Source organism: Cydia fagiglandana, chromosome 3 (assembly GCF_963556715.1).
Source record: "Cydia fagiglandana chromosome 3, ilCydFagi1.1, whole genome shotgun sequence".
Lineage (NCBI taxonomy): Eukaryota > Metazoa > Arthropoda > Insecta > Lepidoptera > Tortricidae > Cydia > Cydia fagiglandana.
The window spans coordinates 5,273,436-5,285,729 of record NC_085934.1 but is presented as its reverse complement, the minus strand read 5'-3'; positions in this window follow the sequence as shown (position 1 = coordinate 5,285,729).

The window sequence follows — 12,294 nt, the reverse complement described above, 5'->3', positions numbered from 1 at the left end:
ACTGCTGAACATAGACCTCACCCTTTCAGGTCAGTTACTTACCCATTTCTAACTTGGAACAGATGGAACCCACCCACTGGTATGATGGTAAGGACCAACTTAATAATTTCTTGTTTTCGTTTTTTTTATCGCAATGGAGATGGTATGCCTTACAAGCAACTATTTACCAGTTCGGACTTTTGAAATAGTATCTTTGACTGAAAAATGTATAAGAAAAACAGTAATTTATCTTCATAGTCCTAACTGACATGAACAAATTATAATGTGTTCCTAATCACCAACAAAATATGTCAAATAAATTCCATGGCATTCCATTTTCATAATAAATAATTCTCCAACGCAGCTAACGGCCGATTCTGTTTAAACAATTTGATTTAGTTTCATGTTATTTCGATTATGACCTCAGTCAGTTTTATCCAACACCACGGGGACAATGCGATCCTCGAAACGTCGGAGGTAGTTTTAAAGATAATTTACAATATAGTCCCATTTTTGTAAAAAATAACATATAAAATTATTACAGATGTAAGTAGTGAATAATTATTTTCCATCGTAAGTAGTTTCACGGTAACATATACAAACGTATTTCAGTCAGTCTCGGTAGATAAAGTTCTGATATTGACTGAAGTAACATGACAAGTACGAACGTTTCCGAGAAAGTAGGATGGAAAACAATGATTCACTACATCTGTACATATATACGGATATGAACGGATATGAATTTATGAAGGATATGAAGAAGCGCTGGTGGCCTAGCGGTGAGAGCGTGCGACTTGCAATCTGGAGGTCGCGGGTTCAAACCCCGGATCGTACCAATAAGTTTTTTGGAGCTTATATACGAAATATCATTTGATATTTACCAGTCGCTTTTCGGTGAAGGAAAACATCGTGAGGAAACCGGACTAATCCCAATAAGGCCTAGTTTACCCTCTGGGTTGGAAGGTCAGATGGCAGTTGCTTTCGTAAAAACTAGTGCCTACGTGAAATCATGGGACTAGTTGTCAAGCGGACCCCAGGCTCTCATGAGCCGTGGCGAAATGCCGGGATAACGCGAGGAAGAAGAAGAAGAACGGATATGAATTTCGTAATTCCACCCCGCTCGCCTGTAAGTCAACTGTTGAGTCAGTCTCTTTCACTCATGTTTGGTCTTAACAAGGGTAAAGGAGATAGCATTATGATCCCAATCGCCAGCTAGTTTTGCGGCAAGTATAACAGAATTGGCCTCCAGGTAATTGTAAGTGTCAGCGCATGTCACCGGAAGTCGTTAGGGCGTCGCGGCGGCACTTCCGGCGCGCGACGGGATAATGGCGGTTACGGTTAGTTTTACAATTATATTCCATACCGACATAAGTTTTATATGATGATTTAAGTTTATGGGACATTAATTATGGCGTAGTTAAATTTTATATTATGAACATCTATAGTTTATTATTCTCCCCTACCCAAAGGTTGCCTGGAAATGATCGTTCTTTAACAATAAGACCGTCTATTGTCTGCCTCTATTTTTAATAAATTGTTATTTTAATTTTTAACAAGCACAAACTTCTGCGAACGGTGATATTAAAGCTCAGAATAAATTTAAAAGTGGATAAATTACCGTCTTGTTGCTGTGTTGTTGTTGTCTATGTTATTGTTGTGTTGTTTGTTGTTGTTTTAATTTTTATTTTATCTGTATCTTTTACTGAGGTGTGCTAATAAAGCGTATTCTATAGTCGCACCAAACAAAGTCTGCAGTGGATTTGATAGCCCACGCAGTGTAAGGGTTATGTATACATCATAATTTCATGGAAGTTTGACGTTTAAAATGACACTTGCACTGCGTGGGCTATCAAAATCGCTGCAGACTTTTTACGGTCTGACTATATCTACCGACATCTACAGTGCGACATAAAATAGTAGAAAATGAACGAGGGTGCCACTTTTTTCGTAACTGTCACATTTTTCACGTAACTTGCTTAAACATGGCAACAATATAGTAGGTATGGATTTTTTAGTTCCATTTACTTAATTTAATTTCTTCAATTTTATGTCGCACTGAGAACTATATTTTCAGCAAAGTGATATGAAAGTGGATAGCGTTCCAGTTTTAAGCTACTTGCTTACCCAAGTGCACCTCGGGGCGGTTTTGCTTTAAAATTAAAACGACCTGAGGTAAGATGAGATGCGGCACGATCCATGTATTTTTAAACACTACTTTGTCCTCTATGTAGGGGAGACCGAGGTGAGTTGTGACAGCTCGTAACTTGAACTAACAAACGCGCGCTATTGCGACCTAGTTTCTAGTTAATAGATGGCAAAAAATCGACGATGTTCCAACTCTCCTCTGTCACAACTCACCTCGGTCTCCCCTACCTAGACTGACTCTTGTGGATAAGAGTGACATTCCATTTCCAACTGCAGCTGCAATACTGTTCATTTTACTATGAAAATTGACAATGACAGCGACGCGTTTCCATAGTAAAATGAACAGTATTGCAGCTGCAGTTTGACAACCGGTCTGGCCTAGTGGGTAGTGACCCTGCCTATGAAGCCGATGGTCCCGGGTTCGAATCCTGGTAAGGGCATTTATTTGTATGATGATACAGATATTTGTTCCTGAGTCATGGTTGTTTTCTACGTATTTAAGTATTTATATTATTACATATATCGTTGTCTGAGTACCCACAACACAAGCCTTCTTGAGCTTACCGTGGGGCTTAGTCAATTTGTTTAAAAATGTCCTATAATAAAAAAAAAAAAAAAAAAATGGAATGTCACTCTAAATTGACACTTTTCACATCAATTTTTGATGAATAGAAAGAGCTTTTACGGGTGTGGTAAAATAGTTATGTATTTGTTTTACAAGGCTTTCTGCCGTTGTTGTTGTTTAACCCGTCGTGCTAATATTGATACTGGAGCAAGCGAAAGATTCCAAAATCCACGAGTGATTCGAAAAATGGAATCTTGAGCGTTGGAAGGATTGGAAAGCACGAGACAGGGGTCGGAAACCGGTATTTGTTCCATACAAAAATACCGGTATTATAACGTTCGGTTTCGTTCTTTGGTTTATTATTTCATTTTTAGTGAGACAATCTAATAATACGAAGTTGTTACCTAAATATATGACTCGGTCCTTCGTACAAAGCATAATTCGAAATATTATGCTATTTTGGGGTTTAAAAAAAATACCGGCTCCGAGCCCTGGCACGAGGGTTAAACGATTTTTGTTTTGGTTATAGTGTAGTAATTCTAATTATACCTATGTACCTAACACTGCTAGCGTGGACTATACCTAGAGCACAGATAATAGATGGCCCTGTTTTTTGTAACATAGTAGTCTTCTTTAGATATATTAATGGTTATATGTAGGTAGCAAATAATGCATGTGGTCTTCTGAAACCAAATTAAATATTAAGATAACATTCACCCATGCTATAGTCAATACACTATAGGCACACGTAGCAACAATCCCTATAACAACTAGCACACATACATGCCACCGCACTGTTACATAATTATAAGCCCCGTAATTTATGCTAATGTCACTAGGAATGTAAATGTAATTGTCTGTAAATGTGTTCAATTAATTCAGTGTTACATCTAAGTAAACTAATACGATGAAGTAATTGATTACATTTACATGTGCAATTGTCACTTCATCAGTTGTATTTATGTATTGCTGTCGTCACAATAATATTTATATCGTATGAATTTGGTGCAAAATATTCTATCCAAATATTCCAAAGTACCTATGTATTTTCTATTAGGAATCGACCAATCGTGCTAAGGAATATGGGGCATGGACAGCAAGTACTCATAAAAATAAAAATAAAATGGCTAAATAATAATGAAGAATAAATGAAAACTTATTATTTACATGCAGAATGAGAATTATTTAATTACCTATATTAAACGTTTTGTGTCTCTCTATCGCTCTTCCATATTAGTGTGACAGACAGTTGCGTTCCGTTCGCTACGGAGCGGTAAATATTAGCATGTTGACTATGCAGTTCTGTTATGCACCCAGCCGGGTGTATGGATGGTTTTATCCACGTGATAAAATAACTGTCACTTTTTAACACCGCGGGATAGAAAGTGACGGACGCGGTTTTATCACGAAGGCACGTAGACAAGAACGACCATCGTATCCGCACAAGACAGTAGTTTTATCTATAACGAGCGGGCGAAACGCTCAGAGGCACATCCGCGAGTTTTTTTTCGTTCGTAATTATTGGTACCTAACGCAAAAGTGACTTCGAGCATTTTAAATTTCCTTTCATGATTGCCGTCTACAATTTTACTTGACTTCTGGAAACTATCCTAAGTATTTATTGTAATTACACCGTTTCGAAGTTGCTTGGTGTAGCAATTAGGTGGACATCTAGGTCTTTCATTGCAATCCCCTTTATTTATGGAAGAAAGACAAAGGACTAAACGCCTGTAATCTAGATTCTAGGTAAGTATTAAAGCATGTAAATTATACGAAAGCTAGTATAATTCGTAAAGTACCTAAGTATGCTAAAAATTACAGGTACGCCGATGAAATAAATCGTTTTCAGACTATTTAAGAATGACATTGAGGAAAAAGTTGTTAATAACACAAACCACTAATTAATACCAATAGGCTAAAAAAATATAAATAAGTAATGAAATAATTTGTTTTTTGTATTTGTTTAGAATACTATTATGCCGCTCGGTTATAACACATTGACGCACCTAGAATCCTGACATTTGCTACAACAAAGTTATGAATTTTTTTACATACAAAAGTTCTACATACCTACTCACTCTGTTTTCTTTGTATGACAACTTTTAGCAACAAAAACTAGTACTAGACATACATAATAATGACGTTAAGTAATGGTTCATGTAATTTAAACATCAGCAAAATCAGTGCGTAGCTATGATTGTATGGCGGCGGCGTGGCACGCGCGACTCTTAATAAGATAAACAAAACCCTTTCTAATCCTCCGGGCCTCATTTATCGGCCCTTTCCCATGTCACTACACCAATCAAGCTTTCATTAAAATGTTTAATTGCCTGTATCCCGTCCGCAACAGACTTGGAACAGTTTTCTTAATTCAGTTTGTTAGTTCCCGATAGTGGTTAGTTCCTGAAATCCACAACTCAATTAAACTTTAAAGGCCCTTGACATGCTTTAATGAAAGCAACCCTATAATTGCTGCGAAGGAATTTTAACTCAATCTCCTCGCATATAAGGTTGAGGTTTGAGTACCGATTGTTTGAGTGTGGGGGGCTAAAATGTTTTTGAATTATTGACGTCCTTTTAATTTGTTGTACATTGGTAGAATGGCGAACGCTTGAAAAATGATATGGTTGCTTAGCGATGTGGACTTTGTCGAGGTACGAAGGGTGGTAGGTACTTTAGAGGTTTTATATCACAGGAGCTCAGAAGCTTCGTGTTTCATTTTAAAACACAATTAAAAATATGTAGAGATCATTTAGAAAGAAAACTAAATAAAAAATAGCATCTAGAAATAACTTTAGTTAAAAGGAAGAAACAAAAGCTGAGGACAGTTTTTTTATTTACGGACATTTTTTGAAGTCGTTAAAATTGCAGATGCGTTTGGGGTAACATTTTGAAAATAGCAATAAAGTATGAAGTGCATTTGGTTTTATAGATATTTGCCATGTACCTTACATCGTTCGAGTAATAACACCTCACTCATAAAAATCGGTAGGTAATACATATGTACTAATTATCCGTAATAATACCTTCATTTACTGCTAAAATTATAATCTTTCCTTTTGCCTTTGCCCTGGTCATCAAAAATAAAAGTTATGCATTGTTAGCTAGGTAGGTAAGTATGTGAATTTCTGTGTAGTGGATGCATTTATAACCCGTCTGTCCCTAACCCGTATAATGCCTATTGTGTACGTAAAGTAAATATATTGAGCGTTTAAGAGACCGGGTGCATGTCCAATAACTGTTCCACATGTCTAAATGAAAGTCCAAATTTAATTAGACCAAGGTTTCGAATGAGGAAGTCTCTCGTACGAGTAGACTTTAATAAAAGCCATTTAAACAGTGAAGTTCGAGACAAGTATATTGTAAAGACGTGTAGTTTCTGCATAATTTCCCAGTCGTGATACTTTTTAGATTCCATATGCAACTTCGCACTCAGCGATAATATCAGCCTGGAATTATTGCCGTTTTGTAACTTGGAAATGTTACAAGAAAAAAAATAATTTGTCGCTTAAAAATAAAAATAACTTAGATCTTGAATAAAAATAACTGAGATTCTTGCAATTTTTTTTTAAATATCAGTTAAAGGGTTAAATTTAAAGATATATTTCACGGCTATTATAGAGGAAAACCAAGTGATCGTTCCATTCCAATGAAGGAACAAGGGCATGAACGCCTACCCTACCGCTTCCATTTCTTCTCCAATTCCAATTAATTGCCAAAGTTAACTATTAATTTCTACCATTTCCTCGACATGGTTAATGTTTTTAAGGCACTTTGATCTTCGTTTATAACCACAACAAGATATCTATAGTACTCTTTGATACAATCAGTAGATAAAAATAGGGTGTTACACATATGTGAAACAGCCATACCTACTTTATACGGGTCTAGGACAATGCTGGTGGCGTCATCTACAACTACTAACCAAACATTTTTTAGCGATTTACAGTCTTTGTTATTCAATAGTCTATGGCGAAACATATCCCAACTTCCTGGTAACCCAACTTTAGTAATGAACTACTTTTGAGTTCATTCCTAAAATTATATCTATGGGAATACCTGGGGAACTCGAGTGCTTAGTCAAACATGCAGTGAAGAATGAAGAAACTTGTGACTTTGTTTCTCAACTTTTGTTTGAAATAGTGGAGTACAAAAGGGCCTACTTGAGGCGACGCCGTTCTGTTGGTCATCCTAAATATCGTTGGGCAGATAGAGTGGAGGCAGATATCCGTGAGCTCAGCGTCGGCGAAAGCTGGCGTGAGTGATATCGCTCCGAACCGAGAAAAGTGGCGTGCTCTTGTGTTGGAGGCAAATAGGTACTCGTTTTGGGTCATCATCAGGGCTGCCAGATCGTATAATAGGCTACGAAATTCGTATAATGAAATTATTTTCGTATACATGTCGTATAGTTGGTCAATCGGTATAATTGGATACGAAAAAAAACACCGATGTTAAACTACTGTCAATGCTTCAAAAAACCGGGCAAGTGCGAGTCGGACTCGCGCACGAAGGGTTCCGTACCATAATGCAAAAAAAGAAACAAAAAAAAGTAAAAAAAAAACTACTGTTACACGATTACTGTTACTGTTATACGATTTAATGGAACGGCAACTACTTAAATACACGTCAACGCGGGCTATAACCGCGAAAAACCAAGTGCGCAAATTGCGGGCATCTTTCTCTGTCACTATTATTACGCTGTCATTGGAGTAAAAGAGAAATATCCCCGCAATTTGGGGGCTTACCGCAAAAACCGAAATTCACCAGTTATTAAAAAATCGATTTAAAATTATAGTTTTTTTTTGTACTCGTATAATGCAATCGAATTTCGTATAATTGCGGCCACAGGATCGCATAATCAAGATTTATGTACTGGCAGCCCTGGTCATCATGCGAGCCAAGTAAGTAGACCTAAAAATGTAGTACAATGAGCATCAAAAGTAGCGAATGACTTTAAAGATCTTAGTTATATTTGGGTCATTTTATTTAAAGTTGACGAAGTTGTTACACAACACTTTTTTAGTGTTCCGTAACCAAAGGATAAGAAACGGGACCCTATTACTAAGACTTCGCTGTTCGTCTCTCTGTCACCAGGCTGTATCTCATGAACCGTGATAGCTATGCAGTTGAAATTTTCACAAATGATGTATTTCTGTAGCCGCTATAACAACAAATACTAAAAACAGAATATAATAAATATTTAAGTGCTCCCATACAAAAAACGTGTTTTTTTGCCGTTTTTTGCTTAATGGTACGGAGCCCTTCGTTGGCGAGTCCGACTCGCACTTGCCCGGTTTTTTTTTTATTGACTCAGAATCATGAGCTCTACCGATCCTAATAAGAGAAAAAAAGTGTCCCAACTGTAGTGTACAACGATTATTATTAACAATCCATAAACTACACGATAATCATCACCACTAAAATAATTACTCGATAACAAAGGAAACCAAAGAGGTTGTCGTTCACGGAGGTTAATTACAAGATATTGGTGGAACAATTAATTTAATTACACGAAGTTCCGTTGCCGTAGTTACTAATATTGAGCTTAATTCACTTAATATCAAACTTACCTCTAATAATTATAATACAGTAACTTTATACATTTAGCCTTTGCGTCAAATCGGGTAGTTCTGATTTCTTGCAGACTTGTTTAAGATGTTGGCCCAATGTAAAATCCAAGTTGGTGACCTCGAGCGCCGAATGCAACTTTGTCAAAAATCGAAAAAACCAAACAAACAAACACTTATAAAAGTCGACAAATTTACTGGATTATTCAATATCTTAACCATACATTTCGGGGAACAAATGGCATCATCATCATCTCAGCCATACGACGTCCACTGCTGAACATAGGCCTCCCCCTGGGGGGTGTATGCCATAATCGCCACGCTTGGCAGGCGGGTTGGCGATCGCAGTCGAGTACACCGAATTTGAGGGACGCTGCTGCCCGTCCACCGGTGGCCTTGGACGTGGTTTAAGGACATACCCGGGTCCAACAAATGGCATAGTTAGTTGAATTGAAAAGTTACCACTACGGTTTATGCATACAGGCATAACTTTTGTGCATTACTTTGCGATTGAGAGAAAAAAATTACTTTTTCTTTCGCTACTTCGATGATGTGCTATGAATTTTGAATAGTTAGCAGCAGGAGTGGCTTGCTTAATGAATGAATGAATAAAAACATTTATTTTCAAGCAACTATTGGCCCATAGATAAATAGGTACCTTAAAAGTAGCATACATATTATTACAAAATATATCTTAAAACTAAAAACACAATTGTGGCTTAATGGGCGAATGGTTTGAACATGAACTCAACAGTTGTTGAATTTGAACGAGTGTTATTTAGAGAACCTTGTGTTTGTATGATAAATATCCTAACCGATTTTTTAGTCATCTTTTTGTATTTTTCAATAAAGTTATTCAGCTGTACCTGTATGGCGCAACCGTGGTTTAAGGTGACAGTCCATTTCCAACGAAAGCTGCACTACTGTTCATTTTACTATGGAAATTGACAATAACACCGACGCGTTCAGTACCAGTAGTAGTGCAGTTGCGGTCAGAAATGGAATGTTACCATTAAGCTAACTATTCTTGAGCACCACGCACATGTGAAAAATTAAAAAATATGCGGCCCTGGTGAATTGATGAGCCATATATCGCAATGAGGTTGCTGCAGTCTCCATCCGAATGTCTCCTAAAAGCTGCAACAGAAAAGCTGCGGCAGTCGCAATCCGAACGATACCTTAAGTCGCCTTACTGCCGTAAGCTCAGCCGCTGCCCTTTAAATTTGGTTACAAATCGCCACAATTATGAACTCCTCATGTCCCCTAAATCACGTCCCAACTAAGGTGTGCAAAACACTAATTCCTGTCCTAACAAGGCCCCAAGAGTCGGGTTATTAAGTACCTCATAAATTTACGGGCCTATAAATAATAGCACCCTTGTCAAAAAGGCTTATAAGGCCTGTTCGCATGACGAAGGACCGTGGATCGCGTGTCTTATGTATGTAAACTCGATATGGAAGGTGAGATCATAGATTTAACCCATCTAAACTGGTTCAATATTGAAAACTAGTCAAAAGAAAAATGGCTGCTATTTAACTGATCACCAGATTTAATAAAATTTAATACCAAAAAAATCTATTTTACCACCCTAAAATAATGAATGATCACCAAAATTATAACACCATTTTAATGTGAAATGATTACCAATTTTATTACATTTTACTATCCTTTTAAAGGAAATGACACCAAACTAATCATTATTAACCCAAAAATAGTAAATGATTACCAAATTTCAAACCCCATTTTAATGTGAAATGATAACCAAATTTTTACATCTTGCTATCCTATTAAAGAAAATGACACCAAAATAATCATTGTAAACCCAAAAATAGTAAATGACCACCAAAATTTGAACTCCATTTTAATGTAAAATGATAACCAAATTTTTAAATCTTGCTATCCTATTAAAGCAAATGACTCCAAAATAATCACTGTAAACCCAAAAATAGTAAATGACCACCACCACCACCATAATTGTAACCACATTTTAATTAAAAATATTTAATATATCGTTATCCTATTAAATTAATATTAATCCACTTCGTCACCTTTTTCTAGTAGCATTTTATTTCTGTAACATTCGCAGTTCTAACCTAACCTAACCCACTTTTCTAGTAGCACTTCGTTTCTGTAAGGGCCGCAGTTCAAACCTAACCTAACCCACTTTTCTAGTAGCATTTCTTTTCTGCAAGGGTCGCAGTTCAAACCTAACCTAACCCACTTTTCTAGTAGCATTTCGTTTCTGTAAAGGTCACAGTTCAAACCTAACCTAACCCACTTTTCTAGTAACATTTCTTTTCTGTAAGGGTCGCAGTTCAAACCTAACCTAACCCACTTTTCTAGTAGCATTTCTTTTCTGCAAGGGTCGCAGTTCAAACCTAACCTAACCCACTTTTCTAGTAGCATTTCGTTTCTGTAAAGGTCGCAGTTAAAACCTAACCTAACCCACTTTTCTAGTAGCATTTCGTATCTGTATGGGTGGGTAGTTGAAACTTAACCTAACCTACCTTTCTAGTACCATTTCGTTTCTGTAAGGGTCGCAGTGCTAACCTAACCTAACCCACTTAACTGATAGCAATTTAACTTACTTTTCTAGCAGCATAACGAAATGCTACTAGAAAAGTAGATTAGGATCAGGTATGCGGTGCGGGCTACGGGGGGTTGAGCGGGAGGGGCTAGTAATTTTGGCATCCGTTTACTTTATTTGGTAATATGTATAAATTTTTTGGTAATCATAGTGGTTTATTTAGGTGAAAATATCGCATTAATTTGGTCTTCGAGATTTGGTGATCATTAATGATTTTTGGTGATCATTCAATATATTTGGTATTTGAATACAATTTGAAGTGCAGTCGTAATTAAAATGGTGGTACTTTTGTATTTTTAGGGCTTATTTTTTTGGTGTTCAGTAATTTTTTTTGGTAAGCATGATTTTTTTATTTAGGGTACCAAAGTATTTTTTTGTGGTCATTATATTTGTAGCCAAGAAAAATTAATTAGTTTATACGTTTTATCACACTCTTACTAGATTAATTTGTATCAAAAGGAGTCCAATTTAGTCTTCATTAAAATAAGACCATTTTGTCAATAACATTATACCACCCCATATTTGGAATGCTTTCAAGGGGCTAAGAAGCTAGTATCTATAGAATTTTACGGTAAGTATATATTATACTTTTCGTATCATAAGGTGACACGCCGCTGCCGCTGCTACTATTACTACTGCTGTTACTATCAATTTCCTTTAGGTTTAAATTGAAGAATGAATTACTCTCACGCTTATGACATTATAGCCGTCACTCATTTTATCAAGGAAATTTACAAAAATAAGTCTTCTCATATATCAGAATCCCGAAACTTTCAGTATGGCCCACGTACAGTCAAAGAATTTGATTTCCCATTTCGTACTTTGTCACAGTGACAAACAACATGGAAGTCGCTAGAGACCTCATACTATTGTCACTGTGACAAGAGCGGCTACCGCGAAAACCGAAATTCGCAAATTGCGGGGATCTTTCTCTTTCACTCCAATGAAGGCGTAATTAGAGTGACAGAGAAAAATGCCCGCAATTGACGATTTTCGGTAGCCCTAAAGGTATAAAATGGGTCGGAAGCTAAATTCTTTGATTGTACCTACAGTATAATGTCCAAACGACTATCATTGTACACGTATACCATTACAAGTACTCTAGCCGTGGCTATTGCGTTATTATGATAACGATACTAATGAAACCAGCATTTCGGGTGAGTTATATTCGAAATAATACCGTAGCTCGTTAGTGTCACGGAGCTGGTAAAATAAAATCACAAATCTGCTCAATAAAACGTTCGCAGAGCGCTGGCGGCTATTCTCAAGATGGCCGACTTTTCATTTTTATAAGAGAGCGTATTTTAATAGTAGAAGTTACAGTTTTATTTTCTTGTTATTTTGTGGTACCTATTATAATTATAAGCAACGAAAACTAATACTACATAGCTATATTTTACAAAGTTTAAAGTTTTTATTGCATGTAAGAATCAGGTGATTGACTTGTTTTT